Source organism: Helianthus annuus, chromosome 3 (assembly GCF_002127325.2).
Source record: "Helianthus annuus cultivar XRQ/B chromosome 3, HanXRQr2.0-SUNRISE, whole genome shotgun sequence".
Lineage (NCBI taxonomy): Eukaryota > Viridiplantae > Streptophyta > Magnoliopsida > Asterales > Asteraceae > Helianthus > Helianthus annuus.
Window position 1 is genome coordinate 86,921,963 of NC_035435.2, and position 27,244 is coordinate 86,949,206.

Genomic DNA, 27,244 nt, shown 5'->3' on the forward strand with positions numbered 1-27,244 from the left:
CCACCCAAACCTAAAACCCCACCTCCACGACACCCTACTGCACCCGTCTTCGGCCGACGAGCATCCCGTTCTGGTGACGTACCATCTGATCGGCTCATTGCTCTGTTCCGTAGTTTGTTAAATTTAAACAAGTCATAACTCAGCGCGTTTCAGCCATATAAAACAACAAAACCAATCTGAGAACCCACCCCATTAACAAAAACCCTATAATAAACGTTATCAAGCCACACAACATCAACGCCAACGATATACCTAGCAACATAGACGCAAATCCGGCCGGAGTAATCTCCAAAAACGGCGCTGGCCGCGGCTGCCACCTTGACGCCACCGTAGTTCCTCAAGGAAATTACTCGTCATCAAGAATTTATTATGGAATAATAAGAAATGATAATAATACTCGATTTGAAGGAATTATTAGCGCAAATCAAGGTCAGTTGAAAGTGAATCTGGTAGTTCTTCAAGTGGATTTTGATGTTGCTTTTGGAATACATATGTAGTGGTGAGGATTTTGGAGTTGAGAAGATGAGAGATCTGAAGAGTTGAAGTAACGTTTTGGATAGGGGAAGTTTTTTAATGAAATTCAACAGTTTGAAGGTACAAGAAATTCGATTTGGGTGTGGTGAGGAGGGTGGTGGTAGGTGGTAATGGTGGCGGGGCAAGTGGTGGTGGTAGTAGGTGCTAATAGAACGTCACCGGAATAAGTAATGGTGAGTTGTGACTTATTTTTTTTTAATTTTTTAAAGGGAGGGGTAAATAAATAATTTCAGATGGACTTAACGGAGAAAACTAACGGACATCCATTCCAGGGAATATCCGAGTAACAACTCGTCAAACCACAGGAAGCACCGGTGTAATTTCCAAAATTCGGGGACTATAGATGTTATTTTACAAAACCATAGGGACTATCCAGACATTTTACACTTTTATTTATTAGTAAGGGTGTTTTGATCATTTCACATCCACTTAACACCAAAAGTTAACCCCCATCCATGCCAGAGACTATCCAAGAACAAAATTGCAAAAGTTGGGGACTATAGCTGTAATTTTAGAAAGTTAGGGACTAAGGGTGAAAAATGGGCAAACCACAGGGAATATCCAAATATTTTTCTCACTATTACTACAACTAATAGCTTACAGCCACCAACTACTTTTGCCAAACTTACCGGAATATTTAGAGTAAAAGTATGTGAAAAAATTTGAATGACACCCACTTTAAATTATCCCGCCGAAAATAATAGAATGTATAGAGTAAAAGTATGTGAAAAAACTTTGAATGAGACCCACTTTAAATTATCCCGCGGAAAAACAAAATGAAAAATCCAAGCGTCATGCTAGCAATCCCCGTGAGTCAAAGCGCACCAATCAAAATCAAACCCTTCTCAGTATAAATACAAAACTAAATCACCTTCTGTACATAACAACCCCACATCACATACATTTTCTCCAAATTGAAATTAGGGTTTGCAAAAATGGCTGGAAAATCTGATGCAGAAATGAAGAAAGGCGGTAGAGGAAAACCGAAGGCTTTAATGGTTGTTTCAAGATCATCTAAAGCCGGTCTTCAGTTCCCCATAGGCAGAATCGCTAGATTCCTGAAGGCTGGACGGTATGCCCAACGTGTCGGCGCCGGAGCTCCGGTGTACCCTTGCGGCCGTTCTCGAGTATCTGGCCGCTGAGGTGTTGGAGTTGGCTGGAAATGCAGCGAGGGACAACAAGAAGAGCAGAGTTGGTCCAAGGCACATACAATTAGCGGTGAGGAATGATGAAGAATTGAGTAAACTGTTGAGATCTGTGACTATTGCTAATGGTGGTGTTCTTCCCAACATTCATTCCACTTTGCTTCCCAAGAAAGCAGGCAAGGAAAAGGGGGATATCGGCTCTGCTTCTCCATGGGATTCAGTGCCAGTAGATATTATGTGTTTGTGTTAAGCCACCCGCGAAACACGCGGGATCTTAGACTAGTGATCTAATAAAGTTGCACCTCTCTAGGGACATGGATTAGGATAGAAGTTAGTAATAGATAGAATTAATCATAATGACTGTTACAGGAGGTTACAAGTGTGTCATGTGTTGGTTTAAGGGCTGATGCATGTCGAGTGTGTTATATTTTTATCAATATTTTAAGCCCATTTTACACATTATTCAAGTTTTAAATTTATAAAACACGATATTTTACTAACACTAAACACACATATGGGCAAGTGCACCCATCGTGAGCGTAGTATAGCGTTGGTAAGATACTGAGGTCGTCCAAGGACACAAGAGCTTTTAATACCGGTTTATCCTCAACGTCTAATCAAATCAAAATTTTTAGATAAGGGTTTTAAACATGAAAAATAAAAACTAAAATGCTGAAAATAAAAATAAAAATAAAACAGATAGACAAGATGAATCACTTGGATCCGACTCGCCTTTAATGTAACCTTTGATGATTTCCGCACTTTTGCACTTTTGCACTTTTTAAGAGATTATCTTAGTTATAGTAGTAGGCCCCTCTTTTGAAGGCGACGTTACCTTCAACCCAGTGGTTTGAGTCAGCAAGGATACAATCCCAAGGGTCGGAATATTGAAAGATAATTAATTAAGTTATTAATGCGTAAAGTGGTAGGCCCCTCTTTTAAAGGCGACGTTACCCTCGGCTAAGTGGTTTGAGTCAGCAGGGATACAATCCCAAGTAGCCGGGTTAACGTATTAATAGTAGTTTACATATGTGGGGATCAAGCCAGTGGGTATTGAAGGAGGTCCTAGTAAGCTTGACCCAGGTCCTTGCAGGATCTATACACTGAACAAGGCAAGAACCTTAACAAACCATTCCCTTAACCCCCGACCAAGTAGCCAACATATCTCTATATAGACCATAGATATGAATGGTGAAAATCTTTTTACTTTATATAGAGAGTAAAGTAATGCCAAGACACCACAGACAGATGATAAAGAAGTTTCACCTTCAACATAAGAAACTAGTTATTAAAGTCATTAATACAAAACCAAATAGAAAGTGCGAAAAGATTAAAAATCAAAAGTATTACATTAAATGCTTGTCTTCACCAAGTGATGTAAGAGACTTAGCCAAACATGGCCTTTGATTGACAAGAACTCTTACTATCAATCTTGGATCCCGAGACTACTACACACACTCTAAGGTGGATGATGGATGATGGTGGTGGATGTGGGTGTTGTAATGGTGGTGGAGTGGTGGTGAAGTGGGAGAGAGGTGGTTTGCCAAGGGATGCATTTGAAGTGAGCCAAGCACCTTTATTTATAGCCTGAACAGAAGCCCGACCACGGCCCCGTGTCCGCTGGACACGCCCCCTGACCATCATCTTTCTCTTTCTTCATTAATCGCAATTGTCTGCATTAGGCTCCACACGGCCCCGTGTTCGTTGGGCACGGCCCCGTGTGCAGAAGCGTATCTGTACTATCAAGATTTGCAAGTTTCTATGAATCTTAGCGTTGACCACGCCCCTTGCTGAGCTGGGCACGCCCCCGTGCTGGGAATAGAAGCTTCTACAGCTTTGTCATTTTTTGTAGACACCTGACCACACCCCCTTGTCTGCTGGCACGGGCCGTGGTCAGCCTTCTGTTTCTTGTTTTGCTTGGGGAGATGCTGTCGAGGGGTCGGGCATGCCACGTTTATTCCTTTTTTTGTATTTATGTTAGTTTTTGCTGCATATTTGTTACTTTTGTTTATTTAAGCTCGTTTGGTCCTGAAAATACAAAAGGAAGACAAAAACACACTTTTTCCAACATTAGTACTAAAAAGGATTAGTTTTATGCCTGATTTGATGTAATTTATATGTTGCATTTTACACACACCAAATACCCCCACACTTGAATCTTTGCTTGTCCTCAAACAAAACTCTTTATTATGTGGCTTACACACCCAAATGGAATGGGTAGAAGAGAAATTTTGGGCTTGTCTTGACTGTCAGGAATCCAAGATCTTTATTGGGTTTTATTTTTATACTATTTACAATCCTATTGGTTATGATTTATTTAGAATGTTTCATAAGAGAAATTACTTATTTGGGCATAACATGCCTCTTTAAAATTCCATTTATATACAAGTTCACATACCTCACGAGAGATCACTCAACACTCGGCCGAAGATGCATTTTTGTGAAACACTCGAGATCGGCATGTAACTTACTTCTACCATATGCTTGCCAAGTAATCAATCCTCCTCCTTTTTAACTATAAACCTTTGTAAATATCAAGAGGACTTGGGGAAGGGTTAGGCTTGGGTTAAAGGTAGGTGGTTTTGGGTTAGTGGTTAGTAAAAAGGGCTAAAAGCGTAAAAAGCGTCGGTAGTCACAAAACTTTTTGTTTTTTGTGACTTTTATTCATACTAAGCATTTTCAAACAAAGTTTCTTTGAGTAACTTGTTTGTTTATTGCTAGACTTCATTTTTTTAATAAAGAACGTCACAAGAAACCGAGCTTTTTACTAAAATAAGGGGTTTAAAAGAAAAAGGTTTTGGTGGGTAAAGGGTGTTTGTTTTGTAGGTTTAAAGACAAAAAGGTTTAGGCTCAAAGGGGTTAACTAGGGGGATTTTGGGTAGATAATAAAAAAATTGAAAAATAATGGTGTTGAAAGGATAATGAGTTAGTCCTAATGCCTCCATCATTTATTTACATGGGTTTAAGTTGGTAAGGACCGGGAATGTATCGTCGTGGCAAGTTCTAGAGTCGTAAGAACCAAGCGGCTATTCACACAAGAAACGAAAAAATGAGCATTTAGTTTAAAGATGTATGCTTGTATGCTCAATAAAGGTTCAAAACTCACTTTTTGTGGGAATGGGTTTATAATGTGATCAAGTATATATAATCAAATTTTAACTAGATTTGTCATGCCGTTTTCTAATTTTCTTATGTTACTTCTTTTTATCACGACGCTATCGGTTGTAAATTTGTAAAAATATAACCTTTTCAGAACTTGTTTTTCCCAAATTAAACCAATACAAGTTAAAAAATGAAAAGTTTTTGAAAAAATTTGCGGTGATTAGCGGTTCCAGTAGAGTTTTGTGTAAGGTTTGTTATTAGGACTTGCAAAATTCAAGGTTTAGCATCCCCCACACTTAAATTACACATTGTCCTCAATGTGTCCCAAAAATAAGTTTTTAGGTTGATTGAATGTGTAAAAAGGTGTTTAAAAACAAAATTCTATGTTACTGGGCGTCTGGGCACGGGCCCGTGTTGGTCCGGGCACGGCCCCGTGCTCAGATCGCTAGTATCATATTAAACAGAAGGCTGGGCACGGGGGCGTGTTCAGCGAACACGGCCCCGTGTCCAGTTACCTGAACTAGGCGTTTTCTGCAGAACCTCGGACACGGGGGCATGTTGGGCTGAGCACGGCCCCGTGCTGAACTTGCTGTAATGAAGAAAAATTGTCGGGAGGCTATGTTTTTATGCATGGGGTGTGGGTTTAAGGTTCCCTTGGTAACCTCCACCATTTTGAGCGTGTTTTATTCCTGAAAATTAAAACTAAACTAGAAAACATAAAAGTTAATCTAAACTAAAACAAAGGATAGTTCCGCGAAATGCCTCCGTGGTGCGCCACCTTTTATAAGGGTCCTTGGCTAGACCCATAGTCAGTCAGATGTTACCCAAGTGGGATGTTTTGCATCACATGTTGCACCGTCGGAGAGCATCATCCAAGCTTGAGTCTATGACATCCAAGTAGTTGACCGGGTCTTCGTCTTCTACTCCTTTTCCGACCCCGAATTACATCTCTTTGTCCCCGACCCTCAATGTTAACTTCTCACCACTCATATCCACCATTGCGTGAGCGGTGGCTAGGAATGGTCTTCCTAAAATGAGTGGTACTTCGGTGTCTTCCTCCATATGGAGTATGACAAAGTCGGCCGGGAAGACAAAGTCTCCGACTTTTACCAATAGATTTTCGGCGACACCTTGTGGATATTTGATAGACCGATCGACGAGTTGTATGCTCATCTTTGTGGGGCTTGTTTTACCTAGTCTGAGTCGGTCAAACATTGAAGCGGGTATGAGATTGATGCTAGCCCCAAGATCGGCTAGCGCATTTCGTATAGGTGATCCCCCGATGGAACAAGGGACGGTGAAGCTTCCGGGGTCGATTTTCCTTTGTGGGAGTTTATTGAGTAGTACGGCGGAGCACTCTTCACTTAAATTAACTAATTGCAATGTTTCAATTTTCCTTGTGTGAGTGAGAAAGTCTCTCATAAATTTTGAATATTTAGGCATTTGGGTGAGGACCTCCACGAATGGAAGATTGATGTGCAATTGTTTTAGTAAGTTTATGGATTTTGTGAATTGCTCATCGGTCTTTTGGCGAAGTAATCGACCGAGGTAGGGCACCGGGGGGTTCTTAGTAGGTTCGTGATTTCCCGGAGGAATCATGTCTTTTTGAGGTGTTGATGAGTTTGTGGGTTGCATGGGTGGGTTTTTGTCGGATGGAGGTGGCGGGGTCTCCTCGGGACCTACGGTACGGTTTCTCAATGTTATGAGATGCACTTTCGCCTTTGGGTTGGTCTCAGTATTGATGGGTAACGCGCCTTGTGGTCTCTCGGAGAAATTTTGAGCTAGTTGATTTAGTTGTTTTTCAATGTTTTGAATGTTAGCTTGTTGATTTCTAAAACTTGATTCCATTTGTTGGAACCGATCTGAGTTTTTCTTTTCGGTGTCGGAGATGAGGCGTGAGATAGTATCTTCAAGCCTCTCTCGCCCCCCTTGTTGTTGTTGAGAGAAATTTTTGTGACTCATTTCTTGGTTGTTGAAAGTTTGTTCGTTGGTTTTGGTTTTGTTGATTACTACTATTCCCGGGTTCTCTCCAACCAAAGTTAGGGTGGTTACGCCATCCTTGGTTGTAGGTACCCGTTGGAGGACCCGACGGCATAGGTCTATTATCAATGTAGTTTACCATTTCAGTTTGATTATCCAATTCTTTCATACAACTCCAATTTTCATGTGGCCCACCACACTTTTCACAAGCCATAACCGAGGCCGTTTTTGCCATTTCTAGCTTTTTTATTTTTGAAGAGAGGGACTCGATTTGGGCTTACAAAGAAGTGCTTTCATCTACCTTATGGGCGCCGGGGCTATAGATTTTGTACCTCGGGGAGTGTGCCTTTTAAAATTGTTTTGAGCAATTTCCTCAATTTGATTATAAATCTCATTTGGGCGACGATTACCTAGAAGTCCCCCGGAGCTAGACTCGAGTGTCTATCTTGTGTGTGGCAAAAATCTATTATAGAAAGTGGATACTTGTTGCCATACTGCAAGACCATGATGAGGGCATTTTGTAAGTAGCTCCTTGAACCTTTCCCAAGTTTCATATAAGGATTCCCCATCCTCTTGTGAGTATGTCTTAATTTCAGTCATTAATTTAGCCATTTTAGAAGGAGGGAAATACTTATATAAAAACTTTTGGGCTAGTTGCGGAATTCTGGAGCATTTGTATCAAATGCGGCCGAAGTTCGAAGTTGTTGGCATCGACATTCGGTGCATTTATAGCGGCGCCGAGATTACCTTCCTCGGGCCGTAGATAATCCATTAAGGTACGTTGATCTACCATTGGAAGTGGGTTCCCCGAAACTTTCTCTTGAATTTTAGCTTTGAGTCTTTTTCTTAGAAAGCGTTCGGGTTCGTCTAGAGGTTCTTTTATTTCTTTATTGGAAGTGGAGCTCATGCACTACGTAGGAAGTTCAGGTGTTGCGCCTGGGTTCCAGGTCCTGCGATAAAAACAAAAAGAATGTTGGTCAGAAGTCTCACCACAGCCCCGTGGTCGCTGACCACGGCCCGTGGTCGTGGTTACAGTGATTGCTTTCTGGATCCCATTTACCGGAGGGTTCGACACGGCCCCGTGTTGCACCACCGCGACCCCGTGTTCACCCTTCTGTAACTTAGAAAACAAAAACTACCAGTAAGGATGCTGGGCACGACCCGTGTCCGACCAGGCACGGCCCCGTGCTAAAGTCTGCAGAAGCTTAAAATCTAGAAAAATCCTAAAAAATAGAAAAACAAGAAAAAATGATTAGGTCGTTGATTCCTAACTTTCTTAAAATCCTTGTGTCCCGGCAACGGCGCCAAAAACTTGATGCGTGTCGAGTGTGTTTTATTTTTATCAATATTTTAAGCCCGTTTTACACATTATTCAAGTTTTAAATTTATAAAACATGATATTCTACTAACACTAAACACACATATGGGCAAGTGCATCCATCGTGAGCGTAGTATAGCGTTGGTAAGATACCGAGGTTGTCCAAGGACACAAGAGCTTTTAATATCGGCTTATCCTCAACGTCTAATCAAATTAAAAATTTTAGAACGGGGTTTTAAACATGAAAAATAAAAACTAAAATGCTAAAAATAAAAATAAAACAGATAGACAAGATGAATCACTTGAATCCGACTCGCCTTTAATGTAACCTTTGATGATTTCCGCATTTTTGCACTTTTTAATAGATTATCTTAGTTATAGTAGTACGCCCCTCTTTTGAAGGTGATGTTACCCTCAACCCAGTGGTTTGAGTCAGTAAGGATACAATCCCATAGGGTCTGAATATTGAAAGATAATTAATTAAGTTATTAATGCGTAAAGTGGTAGGCCCCTCTTTTGAAGGCGACGTTACCCTCGGCTAAGTGGTTTGAGTCAGCAGGGATACAATGCCAAGTAGCCGGGTTAATGTATTAATAGTAGTTTACATATGAGGGGATCAAGCCATTCGCACCCCTGCCATCCAATACCAGTAGGTATTGAAGGAGGTCCTAGTAAGCTTGACCCAGGACCTTGCAGGATCTATACACTGAATAAGGCAAGAACCTTACCAAACCATTCCCATAACCCCGACCAGGTAGCCAACATGTCTCTATATAGACCGTAGAGATATGAATGGTCAAAATCTTTTACTTTACATAGACAGTAAAGTAATGCCAAGACACCACAGACAAATGATAAAGAAGTTTCACCTTCAACATAAGAAACTCGTTATTAAAGTCATTAATACAAAACCAAATAAAAAGTGCGAAAAGATTAAAAATCAAAAGCATTACATTAAATGCATGTCTTCACCAAGTGATGTAAGAGACTTAGTCAAACATGACCTTTCATTGACAAGAACTCTTACTATCAATCTTGGATCCCGAGACTACTACACACACTCTAAGGTGGATGATGGATGATGGTGGTGGATGTGGGTGTTGTAATGGTGGTGGAGTGGTGGTGAAGTAAGAGAGAGGTGGTTTGCCGAAGGATGCCTTTGAGGTGAACCAAGCACCCCTATTTATAGCCTAAACAGAAGCCCAACCACGGCCCCGTGTCCGCTGGACACGCCCCCGTGGCCATCATCTTTCTCTTTCTTCATTAATTGCAGGTGTCTGCATTAGGCTCCACACGGCCCCATGTTCGTTGGGCACGGCCCCGTGTGCAGAAGAGTATCTGTACTATCAAGATTTGCAAGCTTCTGCGAATCTTAGCGTTGACCACGTCTCGTGCTGAGCTGGGCACGCCCCCGTGCTGGGAATAGAAGCTTCTACAGCTTTGTCATTTTCTGCAGACACCTGACCACGCCCCTGTGTCAGCTGGGCTCGGGTCGTGGTCAGCCTTCTGTTTCTTGTTTTTGATTGGGGAGATGCTGTCTAGGGGTCGGGCATGCCACGTTTATTCATTTTCTTAGTATTTATGTTAGTTTTTGTTGCATATTTGTTCCTTTTGTTCATTTAAGCTCGTTTGGTCCTGAAAATACAAAAGGAAGACAAAATCACACTTTTTCCAACATTAGTACCAAAAAAGGGTTAGTTTTATGGCTCATTTGATGTAATTTATATGTTGCATTTTACACATATCAAGGGCCTTAGGTGGTCTCACGTTTTTTATATACTTTACATGTATGTTAACTCTTTTCTTTCTCTATTTATATTTATATGTTATATATGCCACTATTTTACCCGTTCACCACTCTTTGATTATTGATGATGTCACACCCCGACCACGAAAAACAACAAATCGTGGCGGAAATGTCGGGGAGTGTTGTAACAGAATCATTGTTTCATAACACATGGATTGAAGTTCTGTTTTATTAAATTAAATGTATTACATTACATTGAAATTAGAAATAAAACATGAACAACTGGACTTTCATTGTTATTAAGTCACTAAGGCCTCGTCCGTTCCTATGTGAGCATGCATCAATATCATCATCAAATATCACCAACTATGGTACCTGAAACACATGTGAAAATACGTCAGCATAAAAATGCCGGCGAGTACATAGGATTTTATAAGAGTGTTAGATTCATGGCTCGTATATGTTTTGAAAATATAACTTAAACACCTTTGTAAATTGATAATTTGAAAACCAAGTTTTGTAAAATGTTTGTAATCTAAATTGAAATAATTAAGTCAAAACAAATTTGTTTTATAAAACCTCGATACCATGAATCTTAACTCCAAAACATTTGTTTATATAAACCCAAATTGTAAATCGTTTTTGAAATAAAACTCGAATGTTTTGTATTGTTAGAAAAACCTTGTAATATAACTTTGTTTTGATAAACTTGCCCAAGTGATCTAGATAACGCAACGATATATAATGTATTAAAAGCACTTATATATAGGAAGTACCAACGGCGTATCCACCATGCTTTTAACACATTACACCCGCCCCGTTACCTAATCACTTCCCTAACCCAACGGTTCTAACAATACCAAACGGTTCCCATAATCAGACAGTTACAAATGGTTCATATAAATCAGACAGTTACAAACGGTTCACATAATCAAACAGTTACAAACGGTTCACATAATAAAACAGTTACTAACTGTTCACATAAATCAAACAGTTCCAACGGCTCAAACAGTTCAAAATGTAAAACAATGTGTCCATATGCTGGATGAGCATATGCAACAAAATGTAATATATAAAAATCAATGTGCTAGCATGCTAAATGAACATACATAGCAAAACATAATGAAATCATGTACTATATGTGTACTAATGAACATAGCAAGTATATGATATAAAAGCATGAAAAGCACGAAAATAACAAGTAGGCACATGTGTTTCACCACAAAACAGTTGAAAACAGTAAAAGAGGGGACTATGTACTCACTTGAGAATGCTTAGGAGTCTTGAGTAACATCCAAGCAAAGCTAGAGGGATCACGGAAATCAATCGGCACCTAATATAAGTAACTATGTAAATAAACTGAACCTAAATCGGAAGATTGGATAGGATGAGGTTTCATAAACCAAATGAGTGTTGGAACTCATATGATATGGTTTAACAAAGCCTACATACTAAATCAAAACTTAACCTAAGTGCTTATGACCCATTACGACTTGTTTTGGTAGCTTACGCTACTTTAACGCGTCATTCGCGTGAAACGCGTTTGGGCCGCCTAACTAGTCCTATGACAAATATTATATGCCTTAACATGTCTAATAAGGTTACCTAATCAGTTTAGATATAAAAATTTAGGTTACATATGCTTAAAATTAATTTATGCGTAAAAAGGACATTTTGGTCATTTTCCTAAGGCATATAAATTACCTATCATACAACTAACTAAACGAAGTGACCATAAGGTATAACCTCGGAAGGTTATTCCCTATACAACTATGATCAAAAAATATGTTTGGTCGGATCCTAATGAACCACCAAACGGGTCGGGTTCGAAAGTCTAAGCGGTTGTTTAGACCGCTTATCTTACGTTCCTATATAAGCACTAAACTAAAAGTGACGAATTAAACATGTTAAAACATGTTTAATGAAGTTAGAAAACAAGTTTGATATCAAAACAAAAGGTTTTGATACCTAAGAATAGTTTGGTTGCAAAATACGCATGAATACGCATTTTGACCGAAACTATGACTCGTCACTACACCTAATCAACGTGGTAATCAGTAGGTATAGTCAAAAGGGACTATAACCATCGTGAGTACGCTCACGTTACAAAGTTCAAATGAACTTTGTGTTGACCATAACCTGGTCAAAGCAGAAAGTCAAACACAGTTTGACTTTCGTGCTTAAAAACGCATAAAAGCATGAAAGAAACTTCCAAAGGGTCCAAGCTAGAAAGAACATGATCTAAATACTCAGGTATGAAGCATAACGCTTGAACTAAGAGCATAAAATCAGATCAAGGTGTGAGGAAAATGGAATGAGAGCTTGGGTATTTATAGATTTCGGAGAACCGTTAGGATCGTTTCTCGCATTTCGTGCCTTGATCTTGACCCTCCATGTGGGCACATGGTATTGCAATACAAGGGGACATGAAATACCATCAATTTTTAGCCCATAGAATGCAAAACTTGGGGTTAAAAACCATAAAAACATCAAAATTGGACTAGATACAATGAATCTGGTCATTTGGGCACTTTTTAACGCTTTTAGTCCCTTTTGATCAATAAGTTTATTTTTGCGCACCAAAACACCTCAAAGCCTATTTCTAAGCTATGTAAAGTATATTTAGGGTATGTTTAACTTATGATCAAGTTATGGAACGTTCGTTACTATATAAATCGGTATAGTTTTGCAGTTTGACGCAAATAGTCCCTGCGATCGAACAAATTTGATTTCAACACACCAAACCATCCAAAACTTATTTCTAATTTATGTAAAGGTTATTTAAGGTATGTTAAGCCTATTTCACTATTCCGGAGTGTTTGTTGCATTAAACTGATTATATTTACTAATCAGTTCGCATATAACCTTCCAGAAAGCGATTTAAAGCTCGAAATCGAACATGAATTGATATGTGCACATGATACACATATTTATACAAATCCCAAGTATGAAACACAATATTTCATTGATTTGGTATTTGTTTGATGGTCGCAGAGGCACAGGTGTCATAGTCTCCCCTACTTTAGGATATTTCATCCCGAAATTTATTCGTAGGAGTCTGTCTGTGACTTTGTGTTAAATAACCATCAAAGATACGCAAGGCATAATCCTGTCATTTCCTTCACCGGACATTATTCAGAAGCGAGAATGAACATACGAAGTCATTTTCCACAACGGGCATTCTTCAGAAATGAAAATGAAGGAATAACCAAAAGGATATTGATTTCCTTCAACGGACATTCTTCAGAAACGAAAATAAAAATGAACGGATAATCATTTTCTTCGACGGGTATTCTTCAGAAAAGGAAATGAAGGAATAATCAAACGGATATTCATTTCCTCAACGGACATTCTTCAGAAACGAAAATGAAAATGAACGGATAATCATTTTCTTCGACAGGTATTCTTTAGAAATGGAAATGAAGGAATAATCAAACGGATATTCATTTCCTCAACGGACATTCTTCAGAAACGAAAATGAAAATGAACGGATAATCATTTTCATCGACGGATATTCTTCAGAAATGGAAATGAAGGAATAATCAAACAAATATTTATTTCCTCAATAGACATTCTTCAGAAACGAAAATGAAAATGAATGGATAATCATTTTCTTCGACGGGTATTCTTCAGAAATGGAACTGAAGGAATAATCAAACGGATATTCATTTCCTCAACGGACATTCTTCAGAAACGAAAATGAAAATGAACGGGTAATCATTTTCTTCGATGGGTATTCTTCAGAAATAGAAATGAATAGAATTAACTCAAAAGGTTATTCATTTCCCTCAACGGATATTCTTTAGAAATGAAAATGAACGGACGGGGTCATTTTCAACGGGTGCTTCGTCAGAAATGGAAATGAATAGAATTAACTCTAGACATATGACAAAACTTGTTGTGGTTTCTGTGCACTAAATTCCATAATTATGTATGCATCCATAATTACGTATGCATCCATAATTACGTAATTTCTTGTACAGTTCGCACAGTTTGTTTTATAATATGAAAGGGATAGAATCTGAACAAGCTTGAGACAATTTGATTGGGTCAACACATAAACACATAATAGTTTTCTTGGTTATTAATTTGTTATTAATTTGACGTCGATTTGAACATGGGTATTCAAGGTATAGCAGGAACCCAGTCGATGGACTTCAACGTCCTCAAGAATCTATTTGAAAAGATAGGGTGATCTTCCAAAAATTCAATTTTTTATTACAAGGAATCATAACATTCGAATTAAGGTACACAACAATTAAGGACTTACGGAAATACCCTTAGGTACCCTATTAAGGATTTATAGAGGCACTTTGGGTATTTGTCCAGAGTTGTAACTTGCGCCTTGTACTTCGTTTCCTTGAAAGAAACGGGTACTTAGGATTTTCGTGGAAAACGCAAGAGATCATAAAATGGAAGAATTTTGGGAGTAGTCTGATCTACAAGGAATACGGTTCCTTGATTGTCGGTATTGTAGGGGATATGTTGTTTATACATGCAACCACGCAAGCACATTGTAATGTGAATAAAAAGATTTACTAATAAACAACGATAACAACCGTTTCATAGACCTTGACAACAAAAGAAAATAATACATAAGGCTTGATTATTTCTAATCAACGTCGTCTTCTAATCGGTCAGATGCTCATCCCTGCGCTGGATTCGCATTAGCAAGCTTTGGGCAATTTCTTCGGAAATGGCCCATCTCGCCACAGTTGAAGCAAGAACCTGGTGGAAAACGAGCTTGAGCAGGATTGTTGTCAGCTTGATTGGGTGCAGCTGCAACTGGGCAAACCCTTGCTGTATGACCTATAAGTCCACAATTTTTGCATTTGCAGCACTTTACACTGGCATGATGATGAAGCCTACATTGGTTGCACAAGGGTGCCGTTCCGTTGTATGGCTTCCTAGCAGGGGGTTGAGCTAGTTGGTTGGGGACAGCTTGATCATTGTGAGCGACCACGACGAAGTTCTGAGAAGCCTTTCGCTTCTTCGACTTCTTTGAGCATTCAGTCTGCTCATCCTTTGGTTTCGATTCCTCGATCGGTTTCTTGTCACCCTTTCGGAAAAGCTTACCTTTCCTGATCTGAGATTCAGTCAAGGTAGCGGATAGCTCAATGGCCTGTCTAACTGTAGTGGGATTACTACTAGTAACAATATCTTGAACTGAGTCAGGGAGGCCATCAATGTACTTTTCGATTGCCTTATCCAAAGGTGTAACCATGTTTGGGCATAACAGGCTTAACTCCTCATAACGGTCCGTGTAGGCTCAATGCTCACTGCTATCTTGCTTAAGATCGTCGAATTCCCTTTCCAATGCCCTAATCTCATGACGAGGACAGAATTCCCTCATCATTAGTGCTCGAAGCTCTTCCTGTCACACCCCGACCACGTAAAACAACAAGACGTGGCGGAAACGTCGGGGAGTGTTGTAACAGAATCATTGTTTCACAACCATGGATGAAATACAAATATTATCTTTCAAGTTTTAAAGTCGCTAAGGCACGAGTCCATCCTAAGTGTAGCATGTATCAACAATCATCACAAAGCAGCACCTGAAACATGTGTAAAAATAGGTACGTCAGCATAAAAATGCCTATGAGATACATAGGTTTTATTGTAATTAGGATTCATGACTTATAAGTTTAAAGAAAAAGTGTAAGAAAAGTTAGTCATGATCCTTGTAAAAATGTTTTTGTTTTGTAAACCATATAAAATCGATAAGAAAACAGATGATATAAAATAATAATACATAGGAAATTAAATAATTAAGTAAAATGAGTTTGTATAAAATATATTGTTTAAAAAACACTATTTTGATAAAAAGGTTCATAATATATATAAAAATTATACTTTGGTTCCAAAATCGTTAACCCAAGTGTAATAAATAACGCCACGGTATGTAATGTGATGAAAACACTTATATATAAGAAGTACCAGCGGTGTATCTACCATGTTTTCATCACATTACACCCGTCGCGTTATCTAAAACTAACCCAAAAACCAGTCGTTAAATAAATAGTATATTAAATATACTTTAGTTGTTAAAATAAATAAATTTTCAGTAGTATATCAAAAGTATACTTTGGATTTATATATAACATATTAAACTATGTTTTGGTTTTATATATAACATATTAAACTATGTTTTGGTTTTGAAAATAACACATCAAACTATGTTTTAATGATTAATCAAAATATATGTTGGTTTTGTACAATATCGCATATGAGAGCATATCAAACTATACTTTTGGGAGTATAACTAAATATACAAAAATAATGTGATTTAAGAATTCATTCAGACCTAGTGCATCAAAATACACCTTTGAGACTATAGAAATGCCACAAAGGCAATCCCTATTTGGAGGGAGAAATAAATTGGTTTCAGACATTCCATGACAACAGGAATGGGGTGTCAAATCCTATAGCGCTATATCATACTACCAACCGGCCTGGTGAACAAAATAAGTACTATTCCAAATATTAATTTTATAATCTTTAAGAAAGTTTTAGAGTTTAAACCATAAATAATCATTCGGTTTGTAAAAAGATAAGTACTAATATGTATAATCAATTATACTTTTGAAAACAAGAACATAACAAATAGGTACACATGTTTCACCCCAAAACAGTTGAAAACAGTAAAAGAGGGGACTATGTACTCACTTGAGAGTGCTTAGGAGTCATTAACAACTACCAAGCAAGCTAGAGGGAGCACGAAATCAAACGACACCTAATATTGATAACTACATAAATAAACCAGACCTAAAACGGAAGATCGGATAGGATGAGGTCTCGTAAACCAAATGAGTGTGGGAACTCATATGATATGGTTTAACAACGCCTACATACTAAAAGGAAACCTAACCTAAGTGCTTATGACCCATTACGAACCGTTTAGGTAGCATACGCTACTTTAATGCGTCGTTTGCGTAAAACGCGTTCGGACCGCCTAACTAGTCCTATGACAAGTATTATATGCCTAAACGTGTTTAATTATGTTGCATAATCAGTTAAGTGACAAAAGTTTGGGTTACATATGCTTAAATATCAATTATGCATAAAAAGGGTATCTTGGTAATTTTCGTAAGGCATATAAACTACCTATCATACAACTACTTAAACGAAGTGACCATAAGGTATAACCTCGGAAGGTTATTCCCTATACAACTATGGTCACTAAACATGTTTGGTCAGATCCTAATGATCGACCAAACGGGTCTAGTTTGAAAGTCTAAGCGGTTGTTTAGACCGCTTGACTTACGACTCTATATAAGCAATAATCTAAAAGTGACGAGCTAAACATGCTAAAACATGTTTAGTTAAGTTAGAAAACAGGTTTTGATGTCAAAACAAACGGTTTTGATACCCAAGAGCAGTTTGGTTACAAAATACGTGAGAATACGCATTTTGGCCAAAACTACGACTCGTCACTAAGCCTAGATAACGTGGTAATCAGTAGGTATAGTCACTAGGGACTATAACCATCGTGATTACGCTCACGTTATGAAGTTCAAACGAGCTTCGCATTCACCATAAACTGGTCAATGCAGAAAGTCAAACGCAGTTTGACTTTCATGCTAAAAACGCATAAAAGAACAAAGGAATACTTACAAAGGGTCCCCGCAAGATTTGATCCAATTTACTCTCAGGTATGAAGCATATGCTTCAACTTTGAGAGCATAAATCAGATTCAAATGTGGGTTTTGCACAAAGACATGGGGGTATTTATAGATATGGCACAACCGTTAAGATCGTTCGTAGAGAAATGTGCTTCGATCTACGCCGTACACATGGGCCCCTTGTTTTGCAAAACCATGGGCACCCCTAGATTAAGCCCATGGTATGTTAAAACCCATTTGCAATTGGAAAAACCAGGTATAACAGCTGTAAACAGCTGTAAGAATTGATTCTGCATATCTGGCAGATCCTCACGGCCTGCATAAGGGTCCTGCATATGCTTACGCGGCCCGCCTGAGGGTCACAGTTCAGCAACATGTTTCCAGAATGACAGTTTCAGTCCCTGTTGTGTTATAAGCCCCATTCCGACATGTTTAAGGCTCGTTAAGCCAACCTTAAGGCCCTAAAATGATGTCTAAACATTGTGGACATGAAACATGCTCAAAAATATGCCAGATGTCGGTTCGTTTGGTCGTACGATCGCGATATTCGCTTAATTACGACGAAATGCGCACAAGCGCGAAAAACGATCCAAATTGCGCAACGAATGGATTTTTCTCATGCCAAACACTAAAATAAAATATTTTAATGCTTACATAAATTCTTGGATGTCCGGATGTATTCAGAACGTAAGATATGCGCGAAAATGCAAACTTGTGCACTTTTTGACGCTTTTAGTCCCTATTGATCAATAAAGTTTATTTTAGCATACCGAACCCCTCAAAGCCTATTTCTAAGCTATGTGAAGGATATTTAGGGTATGTTTAAATTATGATCAAGTTCCAGAATGTTCGTTACTATACAAATCGGTATAGTTTCGCAGTTTGACACAATTAGTCCCTGTGATCGAACAAACTTGATTTCAACACCCCAAACCATCCAAAACTTATTTCTAAGTTATGTGAAGGTTATTTAAGGTATCTTAAGCCTATTTCACTATTCCGGAGTGTTTGTTGCATTAACCTTATTATATGTACGCATCAGTGCGCGTATAACCTTCCAGAAAGCGATTTAAAGCTTGAAATCGAACAAGAATTGATATGTGCAAGCGATACACATATTTATACAAATCCCAAGTATGAAATACAATGTTTCATTGGTTTGGCATTTGTTTGATGGTTGAAGTGACACAGGTATCACAGCCTCCCCTACTTTAGGAAATTTCGTCCCGAAATTTAATTTTAGAGGAAACTTGTGAAGACAGCTGTGTTGGTTTCGCCTTCAAATAAATCCATTGAACCCTAAGTAAAACTCTGGGCCATGTTAGGATTCTTAGCGAAATTGTCAACCCTCAAAGTGAAGTCCTTGTAGTAATAAAACATGGAGTTTCGAACTACGGACAGGAGAAAGTTCTTATGAAGACTTATCATAGAAAACTTATGTGTGCTTGAAATCAGAATTGGAGAGTGTAAGATAAAATGACATCGGTCAAGGTCGAGGACTTCTCCCGTATCATTATTCTTGTCACTAGGTCTTAACACATGACAAAACTTGTTGCGGTTTCTGTGCACTGAATTCCATAATTATGTATGCATCCATAATTACGTAGTTCCTTGCACAGTCTGCACAGTTCATTTCATAATGTGTAGGGGAAAAATCAATCGAATAAACATGAAGCGATTTGACTAGACCACCAAAGGATCTTTTTAACTAGATCAACGAACGATCTTTTTAATTAGATCAACACATGATCTTCTTAACTAGACCATCGTATAATCTTTTTAAATGGACCGCTTAAAGGGATCTTTTCAATTATATCATCTCATGATATTCCTAACTAGATTTTCAAAATCAATCTGTTTAACTAGACCATTCAAGAAGTCCAATTATAGAATAGTACTTTATAACCCATGGGACTTAACTACAATGTTGAAGTCCATTAAGGAATTAAGATAGTACCTTTAGATATCCTACTATGAATCCCTCATATGAGATATAGAAGATTCTACGAGGATTTGGATGGATCACATAAAAACACAAAACATATAAGAAAACACATAAGCACATAATTAGTTAACTTGATCTTTAATTTGTTATCTTTGGGCACGGATATTTAAAGCACACCAGGAATCCAATCCGTGGATTTCATTTGGCACTTTAATCATTTTCAAGAATCTATCTATGGAGATAGAAAGATCTTCAATAGGAGTTTGGCTTTGTTTCTTAAAAGAAACGAGTGTTTAAGGTTCTTGGGGAGATCACAAGTGATCATAAAAATTACAGAACCACACGAGTAGTTTGTCTTTATGATGACATCGTAAGGTTGCATCAAACATTCACACAATCGCATCAGTTTTGCAAAAATAAAAACGACGAATTTTTATTTATATAATAACCGAGTTGTCTTTAAATGTCAAAAGATAACAACCAGAGGAAAATACAAAACACTAATCGTTCACTGCTGCATCATTGTTTACGTTTGCCTCATTGATGTTAAACACTCGTCCACACGCCGGAGGTATGTTAACAAGTCTTGCACAATTGTTTCTGTAGTGAGTAAGGTCATCACAGTTATAACATGACCCCAGTGGGAACCGTGCTTGAATAGCAGCACGGTTTGCAGCAGCTTGATTTGCATAATGACAAACATTGATCAAATGGCCCAACCGCCCACAGTGGGTACATTTGTGACATTGCTCTTACTCCAGATGATGACGGTTGCATTTATTGCATAAAGGTGCGGTACCAACATAATTTTGCCTTTTGCGAGGTTGTGCTGGCTGGTTTGGTGCAACCTGATTATTCTGAGCAGTTATGGCGCAATTTTGAGAAGCCTTACGCTTCTTCTTCTTGGATACCTCAGCCTGCTTTTCCTTCGGCTCAACTTGAGCAATCTTGTCAGATGGTCTTGGGTCGCCTTTTTGAAAAAGCTTACCCTTCCTGATGTGGGATTCAGTTAGGGTGGCAGACAATTCAATAGCTTGTCTGAAAGTAGTAGGGTTACTGCCAGTAACGATATCCTGAACTAGGTCAGGAAGACCATCAATATATTTCTCGATCGCCTTTTCCAAGGCGCAACCTAGCAGGACATAACAGGCTCAATTCCTCATAACGGTCAGTATAGGCTTGATGTTCACCACTGTCTTGCTTCAGGTCATCAAATTTCCTTTCTAAAACACTCAATTCAAGACGAGGACAAAACTCCCTCATCATAAGAGCCCTAAGCTCAGCCCAAGTCTGTGCTAATGCAACCTCAACACCACGGTCCCTCATAACTCTGTTCCACCATGTAAGAGCCCTCTTCTGAAACACACTGGAAGCAAACTCGACTTTCCGATTTTCAGGACACTGAACATGACGAAACGTACTTTCAATGCTCTCGAACCACTGTAGGAGCCCAGTTGCTCCTTTAGAACCACTAAACTTGAGTGGGTTAGCTGAATTGAAGCTTTTGAAATTGCATGGAGCATTCTGGTTATTGCTGGCTTGGTTCACTTGAGCAATGATATCTGGGAGTACAGCAGCCATATGCTGTGCCATAATATGCGCCATTTCGGCATTTGGTAGCGGATTTTCGCGTCGAGGAGGCATTCTAAAAGGGGAAACAAGAAGGAAAACAAGTGAGAGGATTAGATGAAAAGAATGAGATGAAACAAATTTGATGAAAGCAAAGATGGTGGTCATTTGTTTGTTACCACAAGGTAACAAACGACACACAGTGATTAATCAAAGTAAATGGGTCAAAAGTAATGTATCGCGAAGACATGCTCGCCTATAAGTGGACACTCACCCCAAGAGTTCCCAGGTAAGAGTGACTGGTCCGATATTGCGGATTTGTACGAACACTCTAGCCTTAGACAGAAACCTCAGGGTACATGCACCCACCCTTCCAGTTTGCACGTGTTCACATTATTTAGACCAACTTTGACGGGATTTTGAAAACTTAAAGGGTTCAAAACCTCATAATAAATCATCCTAGAACAGATGATTGTTTTTCAAAGCGGGAACGAAATTTGTATTCTTATTGTGGTTGTCACCTAAGGATAAGTGACGGTGTTGTTTTAAAACTAAACACAAGATAACTTGTGTTAGGGTCCTAGGAAGGTTATAGTCTAGGTCAAAGCATTACTAATAACCTAATTCCCTATAACCATTGGCTTTGATACCAACTTGTCAATCACACCCCGACCACGTAAAACAGCAAGACGTGGCGGAAACGTCGGGGAGTGTTGTAGCAGAATCATTGTTTCACAACGATGGATGAAATAATTTTGTTTTATCGAATCATTGAAATCTTTGTTCTATTACAAATCAGATAAATACAAATTTTATCTTTCAAGTTTTAAAGTCGATAAGGCACGAGTCCATCCTAAGTGTAGCATGTATCAACAATCATCACAAAGCAGCACCTGAAACATGTGTAAAAATAGGTACGTCAGCATAAAAATGCCTGTGAGATACATAGGTTATATTGTAATTAGGATTCATGACTTATAAGTTTAAAGAAAAATTTTAAGAAAAGTTAGTCATGATCCTTGTAAAAATGTTTTTGTTTTGCAAACCATATAAAATTCGATAAGAAAACAGATGATATAAAATAATAATACATAGGAAATTAAATAATTAAGTAAAATTAGTTTGTATAAAATATATTGTTTGAAAAACAATATTTTGATAAAAAGGTTCATAGTATATATAAAAAATATACTTTGGTTTTAAGAAAGTCGAATAAGTAATATATTAAAATATATTTCAGTTCCAAAATCATTAACCCAAGTGTACTAAATAACGCCACGGTATGTAATGTGATGAAAACACTTATATATAAGAAGTACCAACGGCGTATCTACCATGTTTTCATCACATTACACCCGTCCCGTTATCTAAACACTAACCCAAAAACCAGTCGTTAAATAAATAGTATATTAAATATACTTTAGTTGTTAAAATAAATAAATTTTCAGTATATCAAAAGTATACTTTGGATTTATATATAACATATTAAACTATGTTTTGGTTTTATATATAACATATTAAACTATGTTTTGGTTTTGAAAATAACACATCAAACTATGTTTTAATGATTAATCAAAATATATGTTGGTTTTGTACAATATCACATATGAGAGCATATCAAACTATACTTTTGGGAGTATAACTAAATATACAAAAATAATGTGATTTAAGAATGCATTCAGACCTAGTGCATCAAAATACACCTTTGAGACTATAGAAATGCCATAAAGGCAATCCCTATTTGGATGGAGAAATAAATTGGTTTCAGACATTCCATGACAACATGAATGGGGTGTCAAATCCTATGATGCTATATCATACTACCAACCGGACTGGTGAGCAAAATAAGTACTATTCCAAACATTAATTTTATAATTTTAAGAAAGTTTTAGAGTTTAAACCATAAATAATTATTCGGTTTATAAAAAGATAAGTACCAGTATGTATAATCAATTATACTTTTGAAAACAAGAACATAACAAATAGGTACACATGTTTCACCCCAAAACAGTTGAAAACAGTAAAAAAGGGGACTATATACTCACTTGAGAGTGCTTAGGAGTCTTGAACAACTACCAAGCAAGCTAGAGGGAGCACGAAATCAAACGACACCTAATATTGATAACTACATAAATAAACCGGACCTAAAACGGAAGATCGGATAGGATGAGGCCTTGTAAACCAAATGAGTGTGGGAACTCATATGATATGGTTTAACAAGGCCTATATACTAAAAGGAAACCTAACCTAAGTGCTTACGACCCATTACGACCTGTTTAGGTAGCATACGCTACTTTAACGCGTCGTTTGCGTAAAATGCGTTTAGACCGCCTAACTAGTCCTATGAAAAGTATTATATGCCTAAACATGTTTAATTATGTTGCATAATCAGATAAGTGACAAAAGTTTGGGTTACATATGCTTAAATATCAATTATGCATAAACAGGGTATCTTGGTAATTTTCCTAAGGCATATAAACTACCTATCATACAACTACTTAAACGAAGTGACCATAAGGTATAACCTCGGAAGGTTATTCCCTATACAACTATGGTCACTAAACATGTTTGGTCAGATCCTAATGATCGACCAAACGGGTCTAGTTCGAAAGTCTAAGCGGTTGTTTAGACCGCTTGACTTACGACTCTATATAAACACTAATCTAAAAGTGACGAGCTAAACATGCTAAAACATGTTTAGTTAAGTTAGAAAACAGGTTTTGATATCAAAACAAACGGTTTTGATACCCAAGAGTAGTTTGGTTACAAAATACGTGAGAATACGCATTTTGGCCGAAACTACGACTCGTCACTGAGCCTCGATAACGTGGTAATCAGTAGGTATAGTCACTAGGGACTATAACCATCGTGATTACGCTCACGTTATGAAGTTCAAACGAACTTCGCATTGACCATAAACTGGTCAATGCAGAAAGTCAAATGCAGTTTGACTTTCATGCTAAAATGCATAAAAGAACGAAGGAATACTTACAAAGGGTCCCCGCAAGATTTTATCCGATTTACCCTCAGGTATGAAGCATATGCTTCAACTTAGAGAGCATAAATCAGATTCAAACATGGGTTTTGCACAAAGACATGGGGGGTATTTATAGATATGGCACAACCCTTTAGATCGTTCGTCGAGAAACGTGCTTCGATCTAGGCCGTACACATGGGCCCCTTGTTTTGCAAAACCATGGGCACCCCTAGATTAAGCCCATGGTATGTTAAAACCCATTTGCAAGTTGAAAAACCAGGCATAACATCTGTAAACAGCTGTAAAAATTGATTCTACATATCTGGCAGATCCTCACGGCCCGCGCAAGGGTCCTGGATATGCTTACACGGCCCGCCTGAGGGTCACAGTTTAGCAACATGTTTCCAGAATGACAGTTTCAGTCCCTGTTGTGTTATAATCCCCATTCCGACATGTTTAAGGCCCGTTAAGCCAACCTTAAGGCCCTAAAATGATGCCTAAACATTGTGGACATGAAACATGCTCAAAAATATGCCGGATGTCGGTTCGTTTGGTCGTACGATCGCGATATTCGCTTAATTACGACGAAATGCGCACAAGCGTGAAAAACGATCCAAATTGCGCGACGAATGGATTTTTCTCATGCCAAACACTAAAATAAAATATTTTAATGCTTACATAAATTTTTGGATGTCCGGATGTATTCAGAACGTAAGATATGCGCGAAAATGCAAACTTGTGCACTTTTTGACGCTTTTAGTCCCTATTGATATTTAAGCATACCGAATGTAACACCCTATGTTTTCGAAAGTCAGAGTCCAAGTCAAGTTTGACTTCTTAACTGTAAATAGTCTATTTTATATTTTGTATTATGTGGAGTAAGTGTTGTTTATCAAAGGAATCGAAGTAATCGAATGTTTAAATCGACGCGAAACGATTTACAACTGTGAATAGTAGGAAGTAACAATGCGATAAAGTTAATCAATCAACAATCAAGCTAATCGAATCATCAATCGAACTTGAACCTCGAATTATACAAAATTGTTATTATTATACGTGTGTGTGTGCCTTATGTGTTACTTTTGTGTGTTTACTTATGCTATGTGTGGTGATCAATCGAATCGAAACTGGAAACTCAATCGAACTCAATCGAAATCGAAAATCGAATATGGAATGTAGATGCTTGTATGTAGATATAGTGGTTGGGATTAAAAGTAATTTGAATAGGAAACTCTATCGTATTCATATCGTCTTCAGTCGGAATCGAAATATCAGAAATCGTCGCACCGAACGCTCAAAACAGGCTGTGGATCGATCAGGCTCTTAGCCGATCGAACAGCCCAGCCGATCGAACAGGCTGTTCGATCGAGCAGGTTGTCCGATCGGGATGCCTGGCCGATTGGCCAGCCCTTTCCTTTTTGGGAAGCCTATAAATAGGCTTGTCGTTATCATTCTTTCCACTTTTGGAAACTCTCTGACCGACCAGCTCGTGCTCCCCTTCTTTTCTCAGATTTCTTCCGATTTCGGTAAGTTTTCATCCTAAATCTTGTACTTTCTTGATCAAAACATGCTCCTACACCTTTCTATCTTTCAAATCTTGATTTCTAACCGTGAAATCATCAAGATCTAAGCATTCTAGGATGATGTCATCATGGTGTTCTTCAAGAACATCATGTTTTGGCCTCAATCCACCAAGAATCACTTGGATCTAGCCGATTTCCACATAAACAAACTAAGATCTATCACAAGATCTAAACATTTACATGTTGTGAAGGATTGAAAGAATGATTTCCAACTTTCTTTCAACTCTTTAACACTCAATGCCTTCAAACCGGTAGAAACAGAACTTGAGCCAACTCCCTAGTCATTCTAATGGTTGTACGGTTCAAGATTCAGATTCTATCTACGAGGTTCACCGATTTCGGGTTAGACATTAAACCACCGTTCCGAACCGTTCACTGGTCGGACTTGGGTGATTCCTGTCTGAGCAGGAGAAACAAGTAAGAATGAAGGTTCCATTGTTCAGCTCGTTGTCAAAACACGTCGATATAACGTCAAACAATCAGAACAGCCAAGTGTTAGACGAACAGTCCGACCAGGTCAGGATGCTGACCGATCGAACAGGCTGTTCGAACGAACAGCCCAACCGATCGGACATGTCAGCCGATCGACCAGGCCAGCCGATCGGCTAGCAAGTGACCCAACACTTGACAATTTCATGAAGTATGGTATTGAACGAGGTGATGTTCGATCGAACGAGCTGTTTGATAACATTACTCATCGGATCATGAGATACTATGCTTCAACACTTAATCGATTTTCAACTCGTTCGACGTATTGGAATGCCACCCGATCGAGCGTGTTGTTTGATCGAGTGACATCCTGCTGAGGACTACTACTGAAGTTCCTAACCGATCGGTTAAGCCGGCCGATCGAACAGACCGTTCGATCGATCGACCTGAAAGGTAAGAACACTTCAGTATTCTCAAATACTACAACGAAAACTTCAAAAGGTCAAACCATCATACACAAACACATCCTACTCAAAGGAAGAAACAATCCACTCGAACAGTCCAACCGATCGAGCCTACCGACCGATCGAATAGGCTGTCCGAACGGACTGTCCAACCGAACGAACAACCCGTTCGATCGAACCTACTGTTCGATCGACCAGGCTGTTCGACCCATCATCACTTGTTTCCATTTTACGTGTTACTAATCGTTATGCTATCGAACTATTCAGGCTAACCCTACTCTCAAGCGCTCCCTTCAATCTATCAATCAATCACTGTGAGTATACTCGAACCCTTTTTGCTTTAGCACTTTTGGGTGTTACATACGTTACTTATAAAAATCACAATCGAACACACTACTCAATTACTTTAAACGCTAACCAATTATGCATGTATTACGTGACTAAATGAATGCTTGTTGATTGTGTTTGCACGTGGAATGCTGTCTACCTGCCTTAACGACGTAGTACTATAGTTTGGCCTCAGCACCCGTTCACACGGGGGTTGTTAAGAACAATTACTTGCATGGATTACGGTGCTAATCATGTATTGCGAACTGTCTCGCACAGTCAACCCGCAGTCATTGGTACCGACAGATCCATGTCGATAATTAACATGCTTTGTTTTCCTCTGTGTATGTGCTGGTTATGCGTAAACTATTTCGAATTCTATATGCTATTACCAAACTTGTATGCTCACCTTTACATTTCATGTATTGAATTTATTTTAACGTATGTGACAGGTGTTTAAGATACATTCTTGCTAGGGAAGCGAGGCTAGAATAAAGCGTCT

At 38.5% G+C, this 27,244-nt stretch overlaps 1 non-coding gene and 1 pseudogene across 1 annotated transcript; both read left to right on the top strand.

The window, feature by feature from the left end:
- The first annotated feature begins 1,433 nt into the window (after nucleotides 1-1,433).
- On the top strand, nucleotides 1,434-1,929 carry LOC110931508 (annotated as a pseudogene).
- Nucleotides 1,930-7,260: 5,331 nt separating this feature from the next.
- LOC118490805 lies at nucleotides 7,261-7,367 on the top strand. Its single transcript, XR_004890030.1, has one exon. It is a non-coding gene; the product is annotated as a small nucleolar RNA R71 (small nucleolar RNA).
- The last annotated feature ends 19,877 nt before the right edge of the window (nucleotides 7,368-27,244 follow it).